At 43.9% G+C, this 12,350-nt stretch overlaps 1 pseudogene; it reads right to left on the reverse strand.

Annotated features, from left to right (window-relative positions):
* Nucleotides 1-12,350, reverse strand: part of LOC124016382 — a 224,518-nt pseudogene that overhangs the window by 78,138 nt on the left and 134,030 nt on the right.

The raw sequence follows: 12,350 nt of genomic DNA on the forward strand, positions 1-12,350 counted from the left end.
GAGAGGTCTGGTTAGCAGATATCACTGAATTTGTTCAGGAAATGTGTCATTCTAATGCTTACCTTGGCTACTTCATCCTAATGTAAGCTAAATGCCTTGGCTACTTCATCCTAATGTAAGCTAAATGCCTTGGCTACTTCATCCTAATGTAAGCTAAATGCCTTGGCTTCTTCATCCTAATGTAAGCTAAATGCCTTGGCTTCTTCATCCTAATGTATGCTAAATGCCTTGGCTTCTTCATCCTAATGTAAGCTAAATGCATTGGCTACTTCATCCTAATGTAAGCTAAATGCCTTGGCTACTTCATCCTAATGTAAGCTAAATGCCTTAGCTTCTTCATCCTAATGTAAGCTAAATGCATTGGCTACTTCATCCTAATGTAAGCTAAATGCCTTGGCTACTTCATCCTAATGTAAGCTAAATGCCTTGGCTTCTTCATCCTAATGTAAGCTAAATGCATTGGCTACTTCATCCTAATGTAAGCTAAATGCCTTGGCTACTTCATCCTAATGTAAGCTAAATGCCTTGGCTACTTCATCCTAATGTAAGCTAAATGCATTGGCTACAAATACTGCCGTGATAAAAGATAACATGTTCAATGTAATTATATAAAAATGCATAACAAACAGGAATATATATTCAATGAAATGCATACAGCATAGTAATATTGTTGTCACGCCCTGACCTGAGATATCTCTGTTTTCTTTCGATTTTGGTGAGGTCAGGGTGTGACTAGGGTGGATACGCTAGTTTTTGTATTGTCTAGGGGTTTTGTATTGTCTAGGGTTTTTGTATGTCTAGGGTTTTGTAGGTCTTGGTATTTGTATGTTTATGGTGGCCTGATATTGTTCACATTCAGAGGCAGCTATTTATCGTTGTCTCTGATTGAGGATCATATTTAGGTAGCCATTTCCCCTTTGGTGTTTGTGGGTTCTTCTCTATGTGTAGTTGCCTGTCAGCACTCATTTGTACAGCGTCACGTTTTGTTATTTTGGGTAGTTTGTTCAGTGTTCGTTCTTATAATAATAAAGAATGTACGCATATCACGCTGCGCCTAGTTCTTCTTCGTAAAACGGACGTGACAATTGTTGATGTCTTTCTCTTTCCTTGCATGGGATTAGACAGATGAATAAACGTTTAACATTTGTATTGTTTTTTCTGTGTCTGTGCATTAGTCCTTAAAGCATTAGTCCTTAAAGCACAGTCCATTCTCCCAAGTGAGGGAAATCTCAAGGAAATTAACCTCCAACATTCATAAACTTGTTCTTAACATGAGGGCAAATTGAGTCATTTTATACACAGGACAGGACTTTGCACGTTTTTGTTCCAGCCCTTTACTAATACTTCATTTCAACTTAACCGTGGTCTAAAATTGAAGATTTCCCCACAGTGCAATCCCATAGGTTACAATGTCCTGACAGGATAAACAATCACGTGGGTGAATCTATTTCTAATCTAACATTGTGATGTTGCACACTCCTGAATAAAATCCTGGGATATGGTGATTATCATGGTGGCTGGGAGGTTCCCAACCATATCTTCACATCTGCAGGGTGTCAGGGTGAGAGCGGGAACAAGCAGATGCAAGGGGGGGGGGAATTAACCTCACTGCTCAAATGTCAGTGCTGGTTCAAGTCACAACTACCTTTATTAATTTGTAGTCATTTTGTTAACAGTTTTGCATATACGGTTTTATCTTGATCAGTTGTTTACAGTAAGAGTAGAATAACTTAGCCTCTCATTTTACCTAGTAACAACAAACCAGGTTGTGCAACACAATAGGGGAAGGGAAAGTAACAAGAGAATGTTAGCTAATGTTGACATTACGTAAACAGACACGACATGCAGCTAGCTAGCAAGCAGGCTTACTAAACAGACTCATCAACAGAATGCACAAATAACTTGGCTGGCTAGCAGGCATAGAATGAACAGAACACAGCTGGTTGCATTTCCTACATTTTTCATCAGATGTTGTAAAAGAACGTAACATGTCTGACCTCCAAACGGGTCAGGCGGGACTGTTTTCTCCTGCCAAGCCAATGCAATGGAGTAATATGCAATTAGGTGCCCACTTTAGTCCCCGAAAACACATTTTCTACAGTACATGTTTTTAGCTGGCTATCAAGTTCACCAATTCATTCATTTAAAAACTGTTTGTGGCTTCACAATTTACACATTGTTTAATCTACGATTAGGCCTAGTTAGTTTAGTTGTGCATCTCTAAACAGCCGATAAGCAGGACGAGAACGCCAATTAACGTTAGCTAGCTATCAAGTATGATGTGTTAGCTAGCTAGCTAGCTTGGCAACGGAGTGATGAACAACAGTTACTCAACATTTGAATTGAAAATTCATATGAAAGTAATTTGTTGAACATAATATTGTGAATAAATAAACGTTTTATTTACATTTCGCCAAGTTATTCCTTATTCTTCTGGAACATCTTCTCCCAAGTCGGAGTTGTGTCCATCATTAATTTAATTTAATTTTAGGTGCGCCGAAAGGGGTTATGGGATAACCTCCCCAGCGATGAACACATGGGATACTGCCTTTAAGATTCGCCCAATGAAAGCACCTTAGAAAGCAGCATTTTAAGGTACCTTGGGATTGGGACATACCAATTTTGACATCCTGCCTAAAAAGCTGCCTCAAAAGGCAGCATCCTTGTTGATTGGGACACAGCCCAGGTCTGAGGCTCTGATGGGCTCACCACTGGTGTCCCCCAGGGCTCTGTTCTTGGCCCTCTCCTATTCTCGCTATACACCAAGTCACTTGGCTCTGTCATAACCTCACATGGTCTCTCTTATCATTGCTATGCAGACGACACACAATTAATCTTCTCCTTTCCCCCTTCTGATGACCAGGTGGCGAATCGCATCTCTGCATGTCTGGCAGACATATCAGTGTGGATGACGGATCACCACCTCAAGCTGAACCTCGGCAAGACGGAGCTGCTCTTCCTCCCGGGAAGGACTGCCCGTTCCATGATCTCGCCATCACGGTTGACAACTCCACTGTGTCCTCCTCCCAGAGCGCCAAGAACCTTGGTGTGATCCTGGACAACACCCTGTCGTTCTCAACTAACATCAAGGCGGTGGCCCGTTCCTGTAGGTTCATGCTCTACAACATCCGCAGAGTACGACCCTGCCTCACACAGGAAGCGGCGCAGGTCCTAATCCAGGCACTTGTCATCTCCCGTCTGGATTACTGCAACTCGCTGTTGGCTGGGCTCCCTGCCTGTGCCATTAAACCCCTTCAACTCATCCAGAACGCCGCAGCCCGTCTGGTGTTCAACCTTCCCAAGTTCTCTCACGTCACCCCGCTCCTCCGTTCTCTCCACTGGCTTCCAGTTGAAGCTCGCATCCGCTACAAGACCATGGTGCTTGCCTACGGAGCTGTGAGGGGAACGGCACCTCAGTACCTCCAGGCTCTGATCAGGCCCTACACCCAAACAAGGGCACTGCGTTCATCCACCTCTGGCCTGCTCGCCTCCCTACCACTGAGGAAGTACAGCTCCCGCTCAGCCCAGTCAAAACTGTTCGCTGCCCTGGCCCCCCAATGGTGGAACAAACTCCCTCACGACGCCAGGACAGCGGAGTCAATCACCACCTTCCGGAGACACCTGAAACCCCACCTCTTTAAGGAATACCTAGGATAGGTTAAGTAATCCCTCTCACCCCACCCCCCTAAGTTTTAGATGCACTATTGTTAAGTGACTGTCCCACTGGATGTCATAAGGTGAATGCACCAATTTGTAAGTCGCTCTGGATAAGAGCGTCTGCTAAATGACTTAAATGTAAATGTAAATGTAAATGTATTGGGTTAAATGGGATGGTAGAGCTGGTACAGTTGAAGTCGGAAGTTTACATACATCTTAGCCAAATACATTTAAACTCAGTTTTTCACAATTCCTGACATTTAATCCTAGTAAAAACTCCCTGTTTTAGGTCAGTTAGGATCACCACTTTACTTTAAGAATATGAAATGTCGGAATAATAGTAGAGAGAATGATTTATTTAAGCTTTTATTTCTGTCATCACATTCCGAGTAGGTCAGAAGTTCACATACACTCAAATAGTACTTGGTAGCATTGCCTTTAATAAATTGTTTAACATGGGTCAAACATTTCAGGTAGCCTTCCACAAGCTTCCCACAATAAGTTGGGTGAAGTTTGGCCCATTCCTCCTGACAGAGCTGGTGTAACTGAGTCAGGTTTGTAGGCCTCCTTGCACGCACATGCTTTTTTAGTTATGCCCACAAATTTTCTATATGATTGAAGTCAGGGCTTTGTGATGGCCACTCCAATACCTTGACTTTGTTGTCCTTAAGCCATTTTGCCACAACTTTGGAAGTATGCTTGGGGTCAATGTACATTTGGAAGACCCATTTTCGACAAAGCTTTAACTGATTTCTTGAGATGTTGTTTCAATATATCCACAGAACTTTCCTTCCTCATGATGCCATATATTTTGTGAAGTGCACCAGTCCCTCCTGCAGAAAAGCACCCCCACAACATGATGCTGCCACCCCCGTGCTTCATGGTTGGGATGGTGATCTTCGGCCTGCAAGCCTCCCCCTTTTACCTCCAAACATAACGATGGCCAAACAGTTCTATTTTTGTTTCATTAGACCAGAGGACATTTCTCCAAATAGTACGATCTTTGTCCCCATGTGCAGTTGCAAACCGTAGTCTGGCTTTTTTATGGCAGTTTTGGAGCAGTGGCTTCTTCCTTGCTGAGCGGCCTTTCAGGTTATGTCGATATTGGACTCGTTTTACTGTGGACATAGATACTTTTGTACCTGTTTCCTCCATCATCTTCACGAGGTCCTGTGCTGTTGTTCTGGGATTGATTTGCACTTTTCTCAAGTAGACCGAACGCGTCTCCTTCCTGAGCGGTATGACGGCTCCGTGGTCCCATGGTGTTCATACTTGCGTACTACTGTTTGTACAGATGAACGTGGTGCCTTCAGGCGTTTGGAAATTGCTTCCAAGGATGAACCAGAGGTCCACAATAATGGAGGTTCTAAAAATGATTTTCCCATGATGTCAAGCAAAGAGGCACTGAGTTTGAAGATATGATCTGAAATACATCCACTCCAATTGACTCAAATGATGTCAATTAGCCTATCAGAAGCTTCTAAAGCCTTGACGTAATTTCTTGAATTTTCCAAGCTGTTTAAAGGCACAGTCAACTTAGTGTATGTAAACTTCTGACCAACTGGAATTGCGATACAGTGAATTATACATGAAATAATCTGTCTTTAAACAATTGTTGGAAAAATTACTTGTCATGCACAAAGTAGATGTCCTAACCGACTTGCCAAAACTATAGTTTCTTAAACAATACATTTGTGGAGTGGTTGAAAAACATGTTTTAATGACTCCAACCTAAATGTATGTAAACTTCCGACTTCAACTGTATATTGATGTGGTTAAAAGGATATGAACTGTTTAAGGGGAATAGTGGCCCAGGGATAATATCACTTGCTCTCTACCTGACAATTGGTCCTTTATCTAAAATACATTGCCTTTAGAAAGTCTACAGCTCTTTGAACTGTTTTCACATTTTACTGCGTTAAAATGTCATCTAAAAAGTGATTCAATCATCATTTCTAACCTACACATCTACACGACCTACTCCACATTTTCAAAGTGAAAGAAAGTTACAGAAAACTTTTCTGACCGGGACTGGGGAGTTGGTTCGGATCAAGAGAAATATGAAAGGAGCAAAGCCCAGGTAAAGAAGTTTGAGGAAATCTCATCTCAGTCTTCTGATAACCTAACCCTGGGATAGGGTTGTAATTTCTCTGTGAGACAAGAGCCTGTTGAGTGTTCCTGAGTGGTCTAGTCTCAGTCCTGTCTTAAATATTCCGACTTTAAATATCACTGTCCATCAATGATCCTCAGACAAATTTGCTGAGCCTGAGCAGTTCTGACAAAAACAATGCATATATGTTGCCCTACGAGTTGTGCAAAGATGGTAGATCCTTAATGAAAATGATTCACGACTGCAATGGCTGCCAAAGGTGCTTCCAACAAGTATTAACTGAATTGGGTAGAGACTTATCCAATTATGATATTTCAGTTTTTGTTTTAGTTGGATAATTTTCTCGAACTTTCTTTCACTGCGGAAAAAACAATTTGAATACATTTTTAGATCAAATCTTAAGGCAGCAAAACGGGAAAGTTCAAGGGCTTGTAGACCTTCTGGAGACACTGCAAGTGTTCCCATTGTAATTCTGTGGATCAACATGAGCGATGAGTCAAAGTGATGAAATGGACAGCAATCAAATACAAAACGAGCACCGTCTGTCCGTTGATCACAACGCGCTTTTCAACGCCATCACCTTGGAGGGTCTGTAAGTCGCTTTGGATAAAAACACACGCTAATTGCCATACTGTGTCTATTGGCCAATAGCTGACGAAACAAGATGGCACAAAATGGCCGTGGTCAGATCAATGAACACGCTTCCATTCCACCACACACTAAAACACCCAGACAAATTCAATCAATCAATCACAAGATGATCCAATCAAGACACAGGCGAAACACAAAGTTCCCATGAACATCATTGTAACATTATAACATGCTGACTCACCCCTGCAGTTCCTTAACAGACATGGAGATCTTTAGGTTGTGTCCCAGAACATGGAGGGCTGTGAGGATGTCGGCCCACTGGACCATCTCCCCCAGGGGACCTCCCTTCAGGACCTTGGGGCTGAACACGTCCCCTGACTCCTCTGTCAGGAAGCCCACGTGCACCAGGATCTGGGGGGGGGGGGGGACAATAAATGTTCATTTATCTACTTTTTTTTTATACATGATTACTTTAAATAAAACAGAAGAATAAAACCTGAGATAACACATAAAGATAATGAATTTAAAAAAATATATATATATATGTGTAGGAGAGATCAGTGGTGAAGTCTACATGTCACAGACGTACGATTGTGATGGCTCAGTTGGAGAATTTCTATAATGGTACGCAATGTACACATCTGAAGAGATGTCAAACATCCAACCTCGTGGTTTTGTAAGTGTCAGACATGAACACGTGTTCAATCTTCACAGTGTACTAAGACGTAGCCAGTCAGTCATTGCTGGCATACACAGAACAGACACTGAACGCTAGCATGCAACAGAACAGACAAGGAACATCTGCATACATTAGATCAGTGTTCCCCCAACTTCTCGAGTACCCCCAACAGCACACATTGTTGTTGTAGCCCGGGACAAGCACACCTGATTCAAATGTTCAACTAGTCATCGAGCCCGCAATGAGTTGAATCAGGTGAGTTTGTCTGGGGTTAGAACAAACGTGTTCTTTTGGTTACTTGAGAGAGAGCTTTAGCGATCAGCCATGCAACTAGCCAAAATAATACATTTGACTTGGTTCTCTAAGTACCAGACATGAACACCTGTTCATCCTGCTAGCAATTCTGAGTAAGGGAGGTGCATACAGATGGCAGCCCCCAGGTACTTACCACAAATGCCTTGTTTGCTCATTTGAATTGAATTTGAATTGACCACACCCCACAGGAAGCAGAATTTGAATTGACCACACCCCACAGGAAGCAGCATTTGAATTGCCCACACCCCACAGGAAGCAGCATTTGAATGGAATTGGAATTAAAGGAAATATAGGTTTTATTCAATGAATTCCAAATGGATTTTGGCTATTCAAATGGATATTATATATGTGAACACAACACTATACAATGTTAATTGTATGGTATCATAGGACTTTAAATATTCTAGGATACTTTTGCAGGTTGTCTATAAATCATAAATAAAAAAAACTAGTCAGAAACATTTCCCAGAATGCATTAGATAAAACCAAACACTCCAGAATGGAAGGGAACAACCTAACATCTCATGACAAACATTGTTATAATAAAATACATCTATGAGTGATAATCTATTTGATGTTTTAAAATAGTATCTGTATTTCTTAAGTATTAATTGACATATTCTTTGGGTAAACATGTGTCAAAGGAATTACTTTTCACGTTACATTTTTCATGTTACATTTCTTTGAATAGCTTTGAATGAAATTCAACTTCCTTTCATTCAAATAGAATATAAATTATGCCTCCTTGTGTATTATAAATCAAGAAAACATATATATCAGTTCAGAACCCAACTGTAGCTGTAATAATACAGTAATTAGCATCAGACACACAAGAGTACATGTTCATCCTCAATCTATCAAATTTTTTCTGTAGAATTTCTATAGTTCAATAGACCACGGACATCTGCCTACATAACTGTTAATCATACATCCGACTCTCACTGTAATAAAACATGCTGCTGTTATAATACACTATGTTATCAGAGACAGAACACATTCCTACTGTGTATTGGACAGAGGCTGCATTCCAAATGGCTCCCTATTCCCTGCATAGTGCACTACTTTTGTCCAGGGCCCACAGGGCTCGGGTCAAAAGTTGTGCACTATGCAGGGAATAGGGCACCATTTTGGATGCAAACCAGAGTCGTTCATGTCAGAGAGGTGCTGTGCAGAGTAATTCTGACGCGCTAACACAGCATGAAAAGCTCTTCTGCCCCAGATAGACATACTGAGACACACTTTCACTGGCTTTTACATAATGAGCTTATGAGAGTGGTGAGATTTGTGTGTATGTGTGAGTGTGTATATGTGTGCATGTGGTGTGTGTGTGTGTGTGTGTGTGTGTGTGTGTGTGTGTGTGTGTGTGTGTGTGTGTGTGTGTGTGTGTGTGTGTGTGTGTGTGTGTGTGTGTGTGTGTGTGTGTGTGTGTGTGTGTGTGTGTGTGTGTGTGTGTGTGTGTGTGTGTGTGTGCGTGCGTGCGTCCGTGTATGTGTGAGTGAGTGTGTGTGTAAGAAAGAGAGTGTGTGTGATTAACAGCCCTTTCTCCACTCAGCGGGGCACACCTCATTAAGTTTGTGGAGGCTGTTTTACCCTCGTCTCTCTCCCTCCTCTCTCTCTCTCCCCCTCTATCTTTCTCTCTCCTCCTTTCTCTCACTCCCTCTGCTACCCCTCTTTTTTCCCCTCCTCTCATCCTCTCTTTTCCTCTCTCTCTCTGTCCTGTGTGTGTGTTGCCTGAGTCACTGTCTAATCATGTGCTAAAAGTCACATAGTCAGTCAGCGGCTGGCAGGATGCTAAACAACAACACTGGCACACACCACCACCTCCTCCTCCTCCTCCTCCTCCTCCTCTAGCCATCTCCCGTCAGATTGTATGAGCGCCAGAACGGAGGGAACGGAATTCAAAACAGTGGAATTAATGATCCCTGACGAGATTGATTTGTCTCATTAATAAGCAAACAATTTCACACTCCTGGTCGCCCAGGTCAAATTAAAAAGTAGTCTGTTATTAAAAAATAATTAGGATGAAAACAAGAATACACAGCGGCTTTCAAGGACTGGAGATGGAAATAGATTCTGAAATAGACACACAGTAAAACACAGACCAAGAGAAACATCCCTGCCATAGACAAACTTCAAAACCAGCTCATACCAGTTCTCCATGTCTCATCTGTGTGTGTGTGCGTGTGCGTGTGCGTGTGTGTGTGTGTGTGTGTGTGTGTGTGTGTGTGTGTGTGTGTGTGTGTGCGTGCGTGCGTGCGTGCGTGCGTGCGTCCGTGTCGAGAGAGTGTCTATGGGATGCATAGCGAATCAAGCGCCAGCAAAAACGTGACTGGCATGAAATTAAATATCACCCTGAATTAATAAGCTTTCTATATTAAATGTGTGCTTCATAAAAAAGTTAAGCGCAATTAAATTACAGTTTGGGTGGCAGATGGCTTCGGCCCCGAGAATACCTTTGGCCAAAATGGGGGATATCACGCAGATCTGGCAACCACGCACTATTGCAGAAACACTGGTGTGGAGGGAGGCATTTCACAGTTCACACGCTGGCAACAGCACTCCATTGGGTTGGCTCTGGTAGTGCTGGTGTGGTACTGTAGAAAAACAGGATTGAACTTTCGGCTAATGGGTAGCATTCATCTCAATTTGCCAAAGTTAGTTCCCCTCTACTGAAGTAAAAATGGGAGGCAGCTTTATGAAACATACTGGAATGATGTTGGAAACATCCTTGATAACCTTGATACTTTAACCGTGAATTAGGTTCTCTGTTGAAAAGGGAGTCTGCAGTGATTCCCGAAGGTTGCATGTTCATGCAGTAACGCCTCGACACCGCCGACAGAGTCGTTGCGTTTTGGTCCACCAGAAGTACATTCATTTCCAATGGAACGCTGCGTTTGCCTCGCAGCATTGCGTTGCAGAGGCAGTTGCAGTGCGTTCGGTACGTCGGGTTTCATCAAAAGTATGCATCAAACTGTACGCTTCGACGGATCGACAGAAATGGTAGCAGAAGGTGAATCTTGAACTTTTGTAGCAGACATATCCAGATGATGTTGAGTATTATTTTGCACAGTGACGCTAATCGGTGTGATCGAGGCGTAAGATCCAAAATGACACAGGAGTCTGAACACACATACCCACACAGAGACACAGTTATCTCCCCCCTGTGACCCCTAAGGAGTCTGAACACACATACCCACACAGAGACACAGTTATCTCCCCCCTGTGACCCCTAAGGAGTCTGAACACACATACCCACACAGAGACACAGTTATCTCCCCCCTGTGACCCCTAAGGAGTCTGAACACACATACCCACACAGAGACACAGTTATCTCCCCCTGTGACCCCTCTGAACAAGACACAGTTATCTCCCCCTGTCTGAACTGAACACATACCCACACAGAGACACAGTTATCTCCCCTGTGACCCCTAAGGAGTCTGAACACACATACCCACACAGAGACACAGTTATCTCCCCCTGTGACCCCTAAGGAGTCTGAACACACATACCCACACAGAGACACAGTTATCTCCCCCTGTGACCCCTAAGGAGTCTGAACACACATACCCACACAGAGACACAGTTATCTCCCCCTGTGACCCCTAAGGAGTCTGAACACACATACCCACACAGAGACACAGTTATCTCCCCCTGTGACCCCTAAGGAGTCTGAACACACATACCCACACAGAGACACAGTTATCTCCCCCTGTGACCCCTAAGGAGTCTGAACACACATACCCACACAGAGACACAGTTATCTCCCCCCTGTGACCCCTAAGGAGTCTGAACACACATACCCACACAGAGACACAGTTATCTCCCCCTGTGACCCCTAAGGAGTCTGAACACACATACCCACACAGAGACACAGTTATCTCCCCCCTGTGAACCCTAAGGAGTCTGAACACACATACCCACACAGAGACACAGTTATCTCCCCCTGTGACCCCTAAGGAGTCTGAACACACATACCCACACAGAGACACAGTTATCTCCCCCCTGTGACCCGCCCTAAGGAGTCTGAACACACATACCCACACAGAGACACAGTTATCTCCCCCCTGTGACCCGCCCTAAGGAGTCTGAACACACATACCCACACAGAGACACAGTTATCTCCCCCCTGTGACCCCTAAGGAGTCTGAACACACATACCCACACAGAGACACAGTTATCTCCCCTGTGACCCATACCCACACAGCCAGTTATCTAAAGGAGTCTGAACACACATACCCACACAGAGACACAGTTATCTCCCCCTGTGACCCCTAAGGAGTCTGAACACACATACCCACACAGAGACACAGTTATCTCCCCCCTGTGACCCCTAAGGAGTCTGAACACACATACCCACACAGAGACACAGTTATCTCCCCCCTGTGACCCCTAAGGAGTCTGAACACACATACCCACACAGAGACACAGTTATCTCCCCCCTGTGACCCCTAAGGAGTCTGAACACACATACCCACACAGAGACACAGTTATCTCCCCCTGTGACCCCTAAGGAGTCTGAACACACATACCCACACAGAGACACAGTTATCTCCCCCTGTGACCCCTAAGGAGTCTGAACACACATACCCACACAGAGACACAGTTATCTCCCCCTGTGACCCCTAAGGAGTCTGAACACACATACCCACACAGAGACACAGTTATCTCCCCCTGTGACCCCACACAGAGACCCTAAGGAGTCTGAACACACATACCCACACAGAGACACAGTTATCTCCCCCCTGTGACCCGCCCTAAGGAGTCTGAACACACATACCCACACAGAGACACAGTTATCTCCCCCCTGTGACCCCTAAGGAGTCTGAACACACATACCCACACAGAGACACAGTTATCTCCCCCTGTGACCCCTAAGGAGTCTGAACACACATACCCACACAGAGACACAGTTATCTCCCCCTGTGACCCCTAAGGAGTCTGAACACACATACCCACACAGAGACACAGTTATCTCACCCCTGTGACCCCTAAGGAGTC

Source organism: Oncorhynchus gorbuscha, linkage group LG26, assembly GCF_021184085.1.
Source record: "Oncorhynchus gorbuscha isolate QuinsamMale2020 ecotype Even-year linkage group LG26, OgorEven_v1.0, whole genome shotgun sequence".
Classification (NCBI taxonomy): domain Eukaryota; kingdom Metazoa; phylum Chordata; class Actinopteri; order Salmoniformes; family Salmonidae; genus Oncorhynchus; species Oncorhynchus gorbuscha.